The sequence below is a fragment of the Elephas maximus genome, chromosome 27 (assembly GCF_024166365.1).
Source record: "Elephas maximus indicus isolate mEleMax1 chromosome 27, mEleMax1 primary haplotype, whole genome shotgun sequence".
Taxonomy (NCBI): Eukaryota; Metazoa; Chordata; class Mammalia; order Proboscidea; family Elephantidae; genus Elephas; species Elephas maximus.
This window is the reverse complement of record NC_064845.1, coordinates 33,596,098-33,611,926: the sequence shown is the minus strand read 5'-3', so window position 1 is coordinate 33,611,926 and position 15,829 is coordinate 33,596,098.

The following is a 15,829-nucleotide window of genomic DNA, read 5'->3' as shown; positions in this document are numbered from 1 at the left end:
ACAACTGGACTAAACCAAAAGCAAAGAAGTTTCCTGAATACAGCTGAACGCTTCGAAGGCCAGAGTAGCAGGGACAGCGATCTGATGACCATGGTTTCAGGGGACATCAAGGTCAATTGGCATAACAAAATGTATTAACAGAATTCTGCATCCCACTTTGGTGAGTGGCATCTGGGGTCTTCAGCGCCACCAGGCAGCCATCTAAGATACCTCAATTGGTCCCAACCCACCTGGAACAAAGAAGAAGGAGGAACACCAGAGACATAAGGTAAATATGAGCTCAAGAGACAGAAAGGGCCACATAAACCAGAGACTACATCGGCCTGAGACCAGAAGAACTAGATGGTGCCCTGCTACCACTGATGACTGCCCTGACAGGGACCACAGCAGAGAATCCCTGATGGAGCAGAAGAACAGTGGGATGTAGATCTCAAATTCTCGTACAAAGACCGTACTTAATGGTCTGACCAAGACTAGAGGGACCCCGGAGGTCATGGCCCTGGACGCTCTGTTAGCCCAAGACTGGAACGATTCCCAAAGCCAATTCTTCAGATAGGGATTAGACTGGACTATAAGATAGAAACTGATACTGGTGAGGAGTGAGCTTCTTGGTTCAAGTATACACATGAGACTATGTGGGCAGCTCCTGTCTGGAGGCAAGATTAGAAGGCAGAGGGGGACAGGACCTGGTTGAATGGGCACAGGGAATACAGGGCGGAGAGGAGGAGTGTGCTGCCTCATTAGGGGGAGAGTAGCTAGGAGTAGGTGGAGAGCAGGTAGGAGTACATTGCAAGATGTGTATAAGTTTTTATATGAGAGACTGGCTTTATTTGTGACCTTTCACTTAAAGCACAACAAATAAAAATTTTTTAAAAAACACGTGTCAACTTGACCAGGCCATGGATCCCAATATTGTGTGATTGTCCACCATTTTGTCATCTGATTGATTTTCCTACGTGTTGTAAATCCTACTTCTTTGATGTTAGAGAGGCAGGATTAGAGGCAGTTATATTAATGAGGCAGGGCTCAATTTACAAGATTAGGTTATGTCTTGAATCAATCTCTTTTGAGATATAAAACAGAGAAGTAAGCAAAGAGATAGGGGGACCTCATACCACCAAGAAACATGAGCCAGGAGAACGGTGCATCCTTTGGACACAGGGTCCCTGTGCCGAGAAACTCCTTGACCAGGGAAGATTGATGATGGGGTCCTTCCCCCAGAGCTGACAGAGAGAGAAAGCCTTCCCCTGGATCTGGAACCCTAAATTTAGACTTCTAGCCTCCTAGACTGTGAGAGAATAAACTTCTGTTTGTTAAAGCCATCCACATGTGATATTTCTGTTATAGCAACACTAAATAACTAAGAGATCAGGATTCAATCCCAAACCCAAAAAACCAAACCCATTGCCATCAAGTCAATTTCGATTCATAACATTTAAATAGCACTATTAAGCCAGACTCTACTCCTTTCACAACATTCCCTGCCCATAGAAGGGAAACAAGAAAAAAACCAACCCACCATAACCAAATATCACAGCTACTTAAATGTGATAAAACTACAGTCACTTTCCAAGCTGTCTTTTAGATAGTGTGTAAGGTGTGTGCATGTGTGTATGTTTATAAAGAATCATCTACTCAATGGAAAGAAAGAGCTGGGTGAGAGAAATCTATTTTTTATCTATAGTAACATAGTCTAAATCAAGTACAATCATTTTAATGTAACTCTGTAATTGGCTCATGATGACAACTGGCTTAGTCTTGACAAATTTATATGTTTCTCCCTTTAAAGCAAGGTCACTGTCGGGACAACAATTCAACACTCTTTTTCTCCCTCCCTGTGGGGCTCTGCCCTGCTCTTCTATTCTTTCTTTGTGCCCTATCTCTTTCCAAACTCTTACCTTTTGTCTCCTATGTTCACTTTTTTTCTTTGTCAAAAATCTGTCCAATAGCAATTTAATTTATCCCTGATACCCTTGTTCCCCTAACTTCTGCATTTTGATAACTGCCTTTTTTGGTCTTGAATTCATCACTCCTTCTAGTTCGCTACTTCCAAACTGTCTTCCTTTGCACCATCAAAATAGTAAGTTAGATCATGCCATTCTTCTTCTTAATACCCTTCAATACCTTCCTATTGCTCCTAGGATAAAGCCTGAACTCCTTAACATGGCCTACAAGGTCCTGCAAGAGCCAGTCCTTTCTACCGTCCCTGCTTCGTCTCACAGTATGACCCTCTCCAGTTCCCTGGCATCTATGCTTTAGTCAGACTGAATTTCTTCCTTGTTCTTCAATTCCTATTTCTAAGCTTTTCACTTGCTATTTCCTCTGCTGGGAATCACCTTTCTGTGTGATTGCATGCACACTTACACATACACACACAATTTTTTGGCTAATCTTTTACATCTTAGAAGATATTTCCCTCCTGCTGGGACGCCTGCCCTGAATCCCCTAAACAAGATACTGTGCTCTTGTATGTGCCCACGAGAGGCCCACACCTACCCTACTCTAGCATTTACTACATTATATTTGTTGGTTTCACTATTTGTATCCCTTAACTTACTATTTTATTCTATCTATTTCACTTGCCATTATACACCCAAGACTGCAATGGAGCCTTGCTGAATGTCTAGAATGGAGTAGGCCCTCAATAAAAATTTGTTGAGTAAATAAATCATATACTTTCAGTAAATCATATATTGTTATTTTTTCTCATGTGTGCTCTACCCCCAGAAGAACTCTCAAGATTTTTAATATTCAGTATACAACAGGCCAAAGTTGGGGAATTTTGGGCTTAAGTAACAGAAAAACAAACCCAAACTAGCTTAAACAATCAGGGATTGATGGGCTCATAAAGTTGAAAGACTCCAGTGGCAGAGTATCAAAGGTGGTTTTATACACTAACTCTGGCTCTGACCTTCTTCTCTGACAGATTGTAAGATGGCTGTAACTGCCCAGACTACACATTTACATGACTGGGGGATAAGAGAAAACACTTCTGTCCAGAACTCCATGCCAAAGTTCCTAGGTTTGCTCTGATCGAGTCAATTAGGTCGCATGGCCAGCTAAGCGCTAATGCTGGGGCAAGGATAATGGAATGTTTCCCACTCCCCAAGTAAGTAGATTGAGTGGGGAAGTAGTGGCCAACTGAATAAACAGAGGGGTAACATTAAGAAGAGTAACACGGATGCTGGCTACAGCTAATAATGACCCTGTATTTGTCACCACCTAATCCATGTCTAAATTCAGAACGATTCACTGGGCATATAGTGTATATCCAGCAATACGCTTAGCCTGTGTAGAATGGAGATAAGACACCACTTCGGTCCAACAAGAACTTGTGCTCCAGCTAACATTACCCTTCTTCTATTCTTCCTTTCAGTCTACCCAGAGGTGCCTCAGAAAAAAACCTGGCAATCTACTTGTGAAAAAATCAGCCGCTGAAGACCCTGTGGAGCACAGCTCTACTCTGACACACATGGGGGAGCCGTGAGTAGGAGCTGACTGTAAGACAGCTGGTTACCGGTTACTCTTCCTTTCAGATCCAAGAGGAAGCGATCTGGGATTCTGTAAGGGTGGGGAGAGGAAGTTTCGTACATGGCTTTTCCTATTTGTTGCTTCAACATCTTTATAATACTCATGCCCTTTGTGTTTGTGTGTGTGTTTATCTATGCTGGAGCTTTATGAAAATGTGGTTGTTGTGTGCTCTTGAGTCGATTCCAACTCATAGCAACTCTATGTGACAGAGTAGAACTGCCCCATAGGGTTTTCTAGGTCGTAATATTTACAGGAGCAGATCATTAGGTCTTTCTCCCATGAAGACCTGGGTTCATACTGTCAACCTTTCAGTCAGCAGCTGAGCACTTAACTGTTGCACCACCAGGGCTCCTCTTTATGAAGAAAATAGAAGACTTACTTGAGCATAACCAAACCTTCATTAGAAGATTAGACCTGTGTATGATTCACTGTATGACTAACTGCACCTACACAATACATGCTTCTACTATCAAGTTCAAGTACCATTGCCTCCTTCTTTAAAATTGTACAAATCATTAGCTAACCATGACCAGGAGAATGTTCTTAGATGTGGTCTGGTCTGGATACATTGTTTCTTACACAACGCATAAGGCTGATGAGTCTTTCTCTTCTCGTCATCGTTCCATGAAAGACCTGGCCTCATGTCAGAGCTGCTTTAACATGACTGGCAGAAAAATTTGATGAAAAATCATTGATGAATAATCAACAAAGTTAAAACTTTAAATTCAGAGACTTCATCAACTATATCTAAGAGCAGTTGCTCCAAAAGACTCTACAAAATCCAACTGCTGGTTCCTCTTGGAACCAGCTTTGGAATGCCTCGGAATGGCTTCTCTCACTTGGGTTCTAGTTTTCTGTTTCTATATTCCTCCTCACTGGATATCTCAGCATTTCATCTGTTCTGCAGCAGTGTAAGAACTTTTTACATTCTGCTGTTTTGGGATAGAAGAGGTAGCTTTCAGATAGGCTGGAAGTGAAAACAGGTGTCTGCCTTGGGCAAGAACGTGATTCTTCCTGTCCTGACCACCAAACATTCTTTATGAGTCAGAGTTGACTCAGTGGCAACCGGTTACTCTTTCTTTCAAATACAAGACAAATGCATGGTCACTATTAAACGCAGCCAGCATCCATGTCACTCTGCTTAATGGGACCTCACTGTTTATTCAGTTGGCCACTACTTCCCCCACTGAATCTACTTATTTGGAGAGTGGGAAATATAAGCCATCAGCACATTGCATTATTCTGCCATGCTCTTAGCTGGCGATGTGATCTAAGTGATAAATAGGCTTTAGCTTCCCAGAGGTTTTACTTTTCAACCCCTTGATTGCCAATATTAACTTGTTTTACAATTAACAGCACAAGTAGGATAAAGAAAGATATTGGTAAGGTCTTTTAAGAGAGTGGTCCAGGCCACCAAATTTGTAGAAAGTAACTCAACACATCATAATATCTTTGCTTCTCATAGACAGCAAATCAACCAGACTTCAAGCCATGTCTTTATTTGCTAAAGATTTTCCCATCCTTGGGAACAAGGACCAGCATCACACGAACACTATATTCCTTAGCCTCTTATTACAGTTGCCATAAGTAGCAACTATTTGAGATTCATTTCTTCTCCCATAATACTTTCTTAAGGGAATATAGAAGAAGAGAATCAAAAGCACGTTCCTAATATTGTTCATTCATTCATTCAATAAGTATTTACTGAGCACCTAAAATGTGCCAGGCACTGTGCTTGTCACTGAGGCAAAAAAGATAGATTGACTTGAGTGACAGACATGAGACGGGCAACACTTCATGAAGCACGGTGAGAGTGAGATAGAGAATTTTCCGGGTTCTATGGCAACAAAAAGGGGTCCCTGGGTGGTGCAAATGGTTAAGCACTTGGCTACTCACTGAAAGGTAGGCAGTTCAAATCCACCCAGAAGCACCTCAGAAAAAAGGCTTGGTGATCTACTTCCAAGAGTTTATAGCCATTGAAAACCCTATAGAACACAGTTCTCCTCTGAAATGCCATGAGTCAGAATCGACTTGACAGCAACTGATTTTTTGTTTTGTTTTTTATAGCAGCATAAGACTAGGGAGTTTACCTGGTCTAGGGAAATGGAAAAGTTTCCTAAAAAGGTACCATTTAGGCTTAGATCTGAAGAATGAGTACAAGTTGGGCAGGAAAATGGGACTGGGAGAAAGGGGAAAAGCAGAGGAAGGGTTGTGTGTGTTAAAGTCCAGAGGTATAAAGAAAATGTTCTACATCCTACTATGGTAAGTAGCATCTGGGATCTTACAAGCTGTGAGCAGCCGTCTAAGATACATCTACTGGACCCATACTGTCCAGAGCAAAGGAGAATGAAGAAAACCAAAGGTACAAGGGAAATACTAGACCAAAGGACTAATGGACCACTTGAACCAAAGCGTCTACCAGTCTGAGCCCAGAAGAGCTAGATGGTGCCCAGATACCACCGACTGCTATGACTGGGGTCACAATAGAGGGTCCTGGACAAAGCAGGGGAAAAATGTAGAACAAAATCCAAATTTACAAAAAAAGACCAGACTTACTGGTCTGACAGATACTAGAGGAACCCCAAGACTACTGCACCCAGACACCCTGCTAACTCAGAACTGAAGCCATTCCCGAGGTCCACCTTTCAGCCAAGGATTAAACAAACAGCAACACATGTGAGGAATGTGTTCCCTAGTTCAATCAAGTATACGGGACCAAATGGGCAACACATGCCCAAAAGCAAAGATGAGAAGGCAGGAAGGGACAGGAAAACTGAACAAATTGACAAGGGGTACCTGGGGTGAAAAGGGAAAGGGGGAGAGTGCTGGCACACTGTAGGGATTACAACCAATGTTACAAAACAATTTGTGTATAAATTTTTGAATGAGAGACTAATTTGCACTGTAAACTTTCATCTAAAGCACAATTAAAAAAAAAAAAGTCCAGGGGTAAAGGTATGGGGGAGGGGGGTGATGGAAGAGAGGTAGGGGTAGATTGGGGGTGGGGGTGGTGATGGAAAAAAGGGGTTGGTGATTCAAGGATATATAGCTCAATGGGAATCATGAGGGGGAAGTGTGTGAAGAGGCAGGTGGGAGCCAGATCATGGAAGGTCGTATAAGATCTTTAAGGAGTGAGCTTTAAGGAGTCATTGAAGAATTTTAAAAAGGGGATAGCATGATCTTATTTACATTTTGGAAAGCTTACTCTGTCAGCTATGTGAAGAACTGATTGAAGACGAGGAAGATAGGAGACAGGTAGACCATTTAGAATGGTGGCAGTCATCTGAGTAAAAGGCCATTGTGGCCTAAACCCACGTGGCAATAGTAAGGATAAAAGCAGTGGGTAAATCCAGTGATATGAGGCAAAAATTCATGTGACTTGGGTAGTAATTTAGTGTGGATCCAAAATACCTGAACAGTTCAAAAGTTGTGGCATCATTTTACTATGTGTTGTACTTAGTGTGGCAAATGCTACTGGTATCCTCCCTGTTCACCTCATGCCAAGTCTCCTCAGCCAACTCAGAGATTACCCATAGACAGTCCCCATACACACAAATGGTTGTATGCATCTCCATGCCTGGGCACATTCTCTGGCCACTGGTACGGGGCAGGCCAGAATAGTAGGATGTCAATGCCTCCAGAAGTGATCCTCAATCAAAGAGGGATGAAGACTAGTAGATAAATACCCCAGCCTCCTTGACCTTTTGTGGGATGACCCTGAGGGATGTTCTACGTAGTCTCTCAGAGGGCTCTCAGTGAGGCTGAGCCCCAGTTGCCCACAGTGATAACTTACTCATTTATACATCTTTATTGGCTCTCCTCCCTTCCTTGGCTACTCCTCCACCCCCCACTTCTGCTTCCTGAGGTTACCTCTCAAATAAACCACTTATACGTAATTTCTTGTCTCAGGGTCAGCTTTTGGAGAACCTAAATTAAGCATTACCTTTTGCTAGAAGAGCCCTGGTGGCTCAGTGGTTAAGAGTTGCTGCTGCTAACCAAAAGGCTGGCTGTTCAAATCCACCAGGCTTTCCTTGGAAACCCTGTGGGGCAGTTCTACTCTGTCCTATAGGGTCACTATTGGAATTGACTCAATGGCAAAGGGTTTGGTTTTTGGTTTGTTACTACATTTATTAACCGAAAGATAATTTTCAGAAGATACCTTTGAAAGACTTTGAATTTCATGCTCACTACACAGATGAAATTTTCCTCTCTCAGCAGTATGATTTAGTCTGTCATGATATCAGCGCCTGAGGATTAGAATTTTTAGTTATAAATTCAAGTATTATACTTTAAATCTTCATTGTTCTGACGTTCTCTGCTGTTATCTCCAAAACACAAGAGTCCTAGAAAGAGCCCTACTTTCTTGATGGACATAGAATAAATATTATCAAACAGATGCCTGTAGTAATTTGCTATTTAAAACAATATATTTTATAAATAAAATGAAATTATATCTCACCTCAACCACAAATGGTGAATTACAAACTAAACTATCAATGAGAAATGCAATTGTGTTCTGAGTAGTGCGTAATGAAAACATGTAGTTCGTATAGAATCAAGTTTTAAAAGCAAATGTGGTTATCTGGTGATCCATGAGTTAGCATAAAAGTAATGAGATAGAGCCCACTCTCACCTCCCATTACTTCTGCATTCTGCTAATTGGGGGTTAATTTGCTTTAATTTAATTTAATTTGCTGTACAGTAGGTTCTCCCCAAGATTTCCAAGCAGCACCGGCTACACAAACAAGAACATTTTCTCGGTATCTGGTTCAACTTCATAAAGCCAAATCCCCCAAAGAGAGAGCGGCAGTGATGCTTCTGTGTAACTCATTTTGAATTGGCTGCACAGCCACAAGCTGCATGCGATACCAGCTCATCGACCGCTGTTTGAGCCATTCCAACCAACCCTCACAGTCAGCAGAGGTGGCCATTGCCAGGCCCCATGCAGGTCAATTCTCAAGATGCAGACCTGTAGATTCATAGTTTCCAACCAAGTCCCGCCCCTGCCGTCCTCACCAATGCCTCTGTTAGTCCAGGTATCTGCCTGTGACTGAGACCAAGTAAGGGGATTAAGCCTTCTGCAAATCATCTAAAATCAAACACCTCAGCCTTTTGCACCTACACTTATTAATAACTATTAATCCTTGCTGATGTCTTGTCAAGAGCCTTTCCTGGGAGAACAATTTGTTCAGCATGTAATCATTTTTGATGACTTCCTGGATTTCAGACAAATTGAATTTTAATGGAAAGCATAACCCATTATCTAGGGATGGACCAGAAAGCAAATACTTTATCACCTGCCCATCGCTTGATCTCACCTCATACAAGAACACTCTATGCATTAAAGAAGATCATATTATAAGGTGAGAAAAGCACCTATGAAATGCTAGATGTGTGTCAGGTCCCCAGACTCATTTCCTAATTGAGGAAACTGGTCTCCACCCTATTAGCTCAGATTAGATGGCCATGTCTGCTGGTTAGAGAGGAGGATGGAAGGAATGCGGAGAGGGAGGCGGAGACAGGGAACTAACATTTACCAAGTACCTCCACTGTGACAGGCAGTAGAATAGACCAGATACTTTGAACATGTAACTGATTTAATCCTCTCCATAAGTCTATACAATAAGAGGTGGCATTCCCATTTACACATGCTATTCTCACTTAATCTGAAGCTTAAAGAGGCGAAAGAACTTTGCCAAAATCACACATGTATGTGGGGTGGACATTTAATTTAACCTAGGCCTGCTTGGCTCCAAAGCTCATATTTTTAACACCATGCCATTTGATTTCAAGCCATTTTTATTCTGTTTCATGAGGATATTCTCCAAAGACAGAGCAAGATTTTCCTTGTGGAACTTCCAGTCAGAGCATTTCCTAGGATCTAGGAAATCCCATAAAGGACTGTATTACGAATGCTACTATTAACACCCCTTACTTTCTCTTAACCCCAAACGTATGCAAAGTACCAGTAAACTGTCACTGTTTGTAGAAACAGCCAGCTAAGAGCACATCAAAAATTAATAAAATCTTAACAGTTTATAACAAGAGAAGTGTCCTATGAGGAAAGATGGCAGGTCGTAGAACCTCCCTCCCCAATAAAAAATAATAATAATAAAAAACCCACAGTATTTAAAAAAAAAAATCAGCACAATGTACATCATGATATAAAATTATAAAATGGAAGCTGGGCTGGTAGAATGAAAGAGAAGGAGATTCTGGTGCAGTTTAGCAGAATCAGTGCTGGGTAAAGAAAATAAATCAACAAACCTGAGAAGTTGCACAAACAGGCCCCAATGTGGCACATCAGCAGTGGGAGAAGTTGTAATACCCCTCTGAACCCCACACCTATCATCACAGAAACTCCAAAGGGATGGAAAGAATTAACAAACTCCACTTGGGCATCCACAGGATGAGAAAAAGAAGGAGGAATGTAAAGTGGTCAGAACTACCCAGATATAACATCCTATAACAATAACAAGGATTTAGCAAAACAAGGAGTGCTTAGGGCATGGGAGTGCTCACTGAGAAACCCAGAGAAAGACTCACTCCTCCTCTCAGAATTATTAATGAGGGGTCAAATCATCAGATGTCTTTTTTTATTATTACTTATTTTATTTTTGCTGTTGTTGAGAATATACACACCAAAACATATATCAATTCAACAATTTCTATATGTACAATTTGGAGACATTGATTACATTCTTCAGGTTGTGCAATTATTCTCACCCTCCTTTTCTGTGAATTGTTTCTCCACATTAACATAAACTCATTGCCCCCTAAGTTTATTCTGTAATCTTTTGAGTTGCAGTTGTCAATTTGGTCCTTATAGATAGATCTTAAAAAAGCACAGCGCTCAAGGCAGATGTTCTTTACTAGTTTAGCTAAACTTCTGTTTGGGTTTAAGAAAATTTCAGGGGAACATACCAAAATTTATCGGATGTGGTGAAGGCAGTACTCAGAGGGAAGCTTATAGTAATAAATGCCTACATGAGAAAAGAAGAAAGATCTCAAGTCAATAGACTAACTCAACAACTCCAGGAATTGGAAAGAGAAGAGCAAACTGAGCCTAAACCTACCAGAAGAAAGAAAATAACAAAGATTACGGCAGAAATAAATAAAATCAAAACCAGAAAAACAGTAGAGAGAATCGATAAAGCCAGAAGTTGATTCTTTGAAAAGATCAATAAAATTAACATACCTTTAGCTAGACTGACAAAGAAAAGAAAAGATGCAAATAACCAAAATAAAAAATGAAAGTGGGGATATTACAACTGATCTGACAGAAATAAAGAGAATTACAACAATATATTATGAACAACTGTATGGCAACAAACTGGATAACCTAGATGAAATGGGCAAATTCTTAGAAGGCTTCAACCTACACCAGCTGACTCAAGAGGAAAGAGAAAGTCCCAACAGATCCATAACAAGTGAAGAGATCTAATCAGTGACCAAAAACCTCTCAACAAAAAAAAAGTCCTGGACCAGATGGCTTCACTGGGGAATTCTACCAAATATTTAGAGAAGAACTGACACAAATACTGTTTAAAATTTTCCAAAAGATAGAGAAATAAGGAATACTCCCTAATTCATTCTACAAAGTAAACATAACCCTAATAGCAAAACTAGATGACACCACAAGAAAAGAAAACTAAAGGCCAATATCTCTTATAAATATAGATACAAACATACTAGCAAACAGAATCCAACACCATATTAAAATCATATACCATGACTAAGTGGGGCGGGATTTATTCCAGAAATGCAGGGATGGTTCAAAACTAGAAAAGACACCATGATAATTTCTATGGATGCAGAAAAGGCATTTGAAAAAATCCAACACCCTTTCTTGATGAAAACCCTAAAGAAAATTGGAATAGAAGGGAAATTGCTCAACAAGATTCAGTGCATATATGAAATGTCAGCAGTCAACATTATACTTAACAGAGAGTCTGAGAGCTTTCGCCTTGAAATCAGGAACAAGACAAGGTTGTCTGCTCTCACTGCTTTTATTCAATATTGTATTAGAAGTCCTAGCAAAGCAATAAGATAAGTAAAAGAAATAAAAGGTATCTAGATTGGAAAAGAAGTAAAATTATCTCTATTAGCAGTGATATGCTCCTATATAAAGAAAATCCCAAAGAGTCCACAAGAAAACTCCCAGAGCTAATAGAGGAATTTAGCAAAGTTCCAGGGTACAAAGTCAAAAAACAAAAATTAGTTGGGTTTCTATACACCAACAATGAGAGAACTGAAAGAGAAATTAGGGAAACAATTCTATTTACAATAACATCTAAGAGAATAAAATACCTAAGGATAAATATAACCAGTGATGTGAAGGACTTATACAATGAAAACTATAAAACACTGCTGAAAGAGATTAAAGAAGACTTAAATAAACGGAAAGATGTTCCATGTTCATGGATGGCAAGACTTAATATTGTTAAGAGGTCAATACTACCAAAAACAATCTATAGATTCAATACACTCCTGATCAAAATTCAAACAGCCTTCTTTACAGAAATAGAAACACTAATCCTCAACTTCATATGGAATGGCAAGAGGCCATGAATAGCTAAAGTAGTGTTGAAAGAAAAGAACAAAGTAGGAGGACTCACAGTTGCTGATTTTAAAACATACTATACAGCAACAGAAATTGAAACTGCTGTACTGGTATAACAATAGACACACAGGCCAATGGAATAGAATTGTGAGTCCATAAATAAACCCACATATCTATGGTCAACTGATCTTTGACAGTGGTGTTAAGTCCATTCAGTGGGTAAAGAAGAATCTCTTCAATAAATGGTATTGGAAAATTGGATTTCCACATGCGGAAAAATGAAACAGGACTCATGTTCACACCATCCACAAAGACAAAAATCAAAATGGATTAAAAGCCTAAACTAAAGCCATAAAATTCTTAGAAGAAAAAGTAGGGGCAGCACTGTCAGTTCTAGCTTTTAACAACAGATTATCTAATACAATACCAAAAGCATAAACAGCATAAGACAAAACAAATAAACGAGGCCTCATAAAAATTAAGAAGACTTTACGAAAAAAAGTGAAAAGGCATGCTACTGACTGACAGAATATCTTCAGAAACCATATATCTGATAAGAATCTGATAACCAAAATACATATAAAATGACAACTTAACAACAAAGAGACAACTCAATCATAAAATGGGTAAAGAACTTGTATAAACATTTCACTGAAGAGGACATTCAAATGGCCATCAGACACATGAAAAGATGCTCAATGTCATTAGCCATCAGAGAGATGCAAATCAAACCACAATGAAATGCAATTTTATTCCCACCAGCATGGCTAAGATGAAAAAAAAAAAACACAGAAAATAACAAATGTTGGCAAGGATGTGGGGAAATTGGAACCCTTATCTATTGCTGGTGGGAATTGGTACAGTCATTGTGGAAAACAGTATGGTGGTTCCTCAAAAAACTAAAAATATAACAATTTGTTGTTGTTAGGTACCATGGAGTTGGTTCTGGCTGATAGCGAAACACCATATAGGTCAACTACTATATGACCCAGCAATTCCAATCCTAGGTATATACCCAAAAGACTTCATAGCAGAGACTTGTACACCAATGTTCACTGTAGCACTATTCATAATAACTAAGAAGGGGAAAGAACCTAAATTCCCATCAATGGATGAATGGATAAACAAAATGTGGTACATACATACAATGGCATTCTGCTCAGCCAGTAGAAGAAACAAAGTCTTGATACATGCTACACTATGGATGGAACTTGAAGACATTATGCTGAGTGAAATAAATCTATCACAAATGAAAAAATATTGTATGACCTCGCTTATATAAAATACAAGAAAAGGCAAATGTAGAGAGACCAAAGTTTATTAGTGGTTACCCAAGGCAGGGAGAAGGGGGTAAGGGAGGTTAGTGGTGATTGAAATATCACATTGATTAACGACAAGATTGCAAGCCAATTATTGTAATTGATGTCAATAAGTTGTATACCTGTAAAAATCTGAATTGGCAAAAGTCAGGTGACGCATATTTACAACAATGACAAAAAAAAAAGAGTAGCTGCTGAGACTGTTTATGTACAACCAAAAACCTTGTGAGATTTGGTTCTTTGGTTTCACAGTTTAGGGTCATGGACTCACAGGATATCCCAGTTAATTGGCCTAATAACGAGTTTAGTGCTTCTGTTCTACCTCCTAGCTTGTTGTGTAGTGCCTGGGGTTTTAAAAGCTTGCAAGAGACCATCCAAAGCATGACAATTGGTCTCTATTCCCCTGGAACAACAGAGGAAGAGCGAGAGTCAGGCATAGGAGGAGGATATAGAATGTGTGGCTAAATTGCCTCTGTGAAAAACCGCCTCCCTTGCCATGAGACCAGAATTGGATGATGCTCGACATTTTGACCGAAGATTCTATAGAAAAATCCTGATCAAATGGGGGAAAATGCAGGACAGAATCTCAAATTCTGATGGACTGTAGACTTTCTGGAGCATGGGGGCTAGATGAACCCCTGAAATTATTACCTGAGATAATCTTTAAACCTTAAACTGAAAATATCTGCTGAAGTCTTTTCAAAACCAAACAATAGTTTATCAAAACTAATAAAAAAAAAAAAAAAAAAACTGCTTTGAGCATTAAACTTTTTTAAGAACTATCCAAATAATATCAAAGTGACAACAGCAACTTAAAAGATTAGATAGGAACTTTAGGGGACAGTCCACTTATGTTAATGGGGAGGAACAACTCAGGAAAAAAGGTTGAGAATGGTTCCTCAACTCGAAGAATGTAATGAATGTCACTGAATTGTATATGTAGAAATTGTTGACTTGGTATATATTTTACTGTGTATATTCTCAACAACAGCAATGACAAAATAATTTTTTTTTTTTAATAAATTTTTGTGCTAGTCTCAACCTAAATGCCCATTGACAGTTGAATGGTGTCTTAGGCTATGTTCTCTGGAGAAGCAAAACCACTGAAGTGTGTATACAATGTATATATAGACAGAGAGATTGACTTATCTCAAAGAAATGGCTCACATGGTTGTAGTGGCTGGAAAGTCCCAAGTCCATGGGTTAGGTGTTAAGGTGGAGGCTTTTCCTGACTCAGGTAGCAGCATGGGCTGATGAACCCAAGATTAGCAGGTCAGACAGCAGACTACTGGCTGCAGAGACCAACAAATCTCAAGATCAGCAGGTAAGACAGCAGGCCGCTAGCTCAACACTCAAGAACTGGATGTCAGATGATGATAAGCCAGATGTAGGATTCAGAGCAAGCAAACAAGCTTTGCCAGAACATTCACATATATATTGGATTCAGGCCACACCCACAAAGAAACTCCCCTTACAACTGGCTGGCTGATCACATCATGGAGGATGACTATATCACTACATAACTGCCAAATTACATCATCACATAACTGCCAAACTACTGAGAATCATGGCTCAGCCAAATCAACACACAACCTTAGCCATCACAAATGGATAAACAAAATCTGGTATATACATACAATGGAACATTACTCTTCCATAAAGAGAAAAGAATACGATACTACAACAAGGATGAACCTTGAAAACATTATTCTGGGTCAAATAAGTCAGACACAAAAGGACGAATACTGTATGATCTCATTAACAGGAAATAACAAGAATAGGCAAATGTGTAGGAACCAAAGTTTACTAGTGGATACCAGGATTAGGAGCAAGAGCGAAGGCGGGAGCTATTATTTAGGAAGCAGTGAGTTTCTATTTATGGTGGTAGGAAATTTGGCAACAATTAGGGATGATGGTTACACAACATGATTAAAGTAATTGTTATCACTAAATTGTACACTTGAAAAATCTTGAATTGGCAAATCTTGTATTATACATATTTTTACAAAAATAAATTTTAAAAGAAAACTTCAGTGGATATTTTTGGTTTAAGATTTAAAGATTATCTCAGGGCAATAGTTTTGGGGGTTCATCCAGCCTCCATGGCTCCACAAAATCTGGATTCCATAAAAAACCTGTTGCCCTCGAATCGATCCCGACCCTATAGGACAGAGTAGTACTGCCCCATAGGGTTTCCAAAGAGCAGCTGATGAATTCGAACTGCTGACCTTTTGCTTAGCAGCCAAGCTCTTAACCATTGGCCACCAGGGCTCCTCTGGATTCCATAAGAATTTGAAATTCTATTCCTCATTTTCCGCCTTTTAATCAAGATCCTTCTATAGACTCTTTGATCAAAATGTTCAGTAATGTTAGCTGGGCACTATCCAGTTCTCCTGGTCTCATGGCAAAGGCAGCA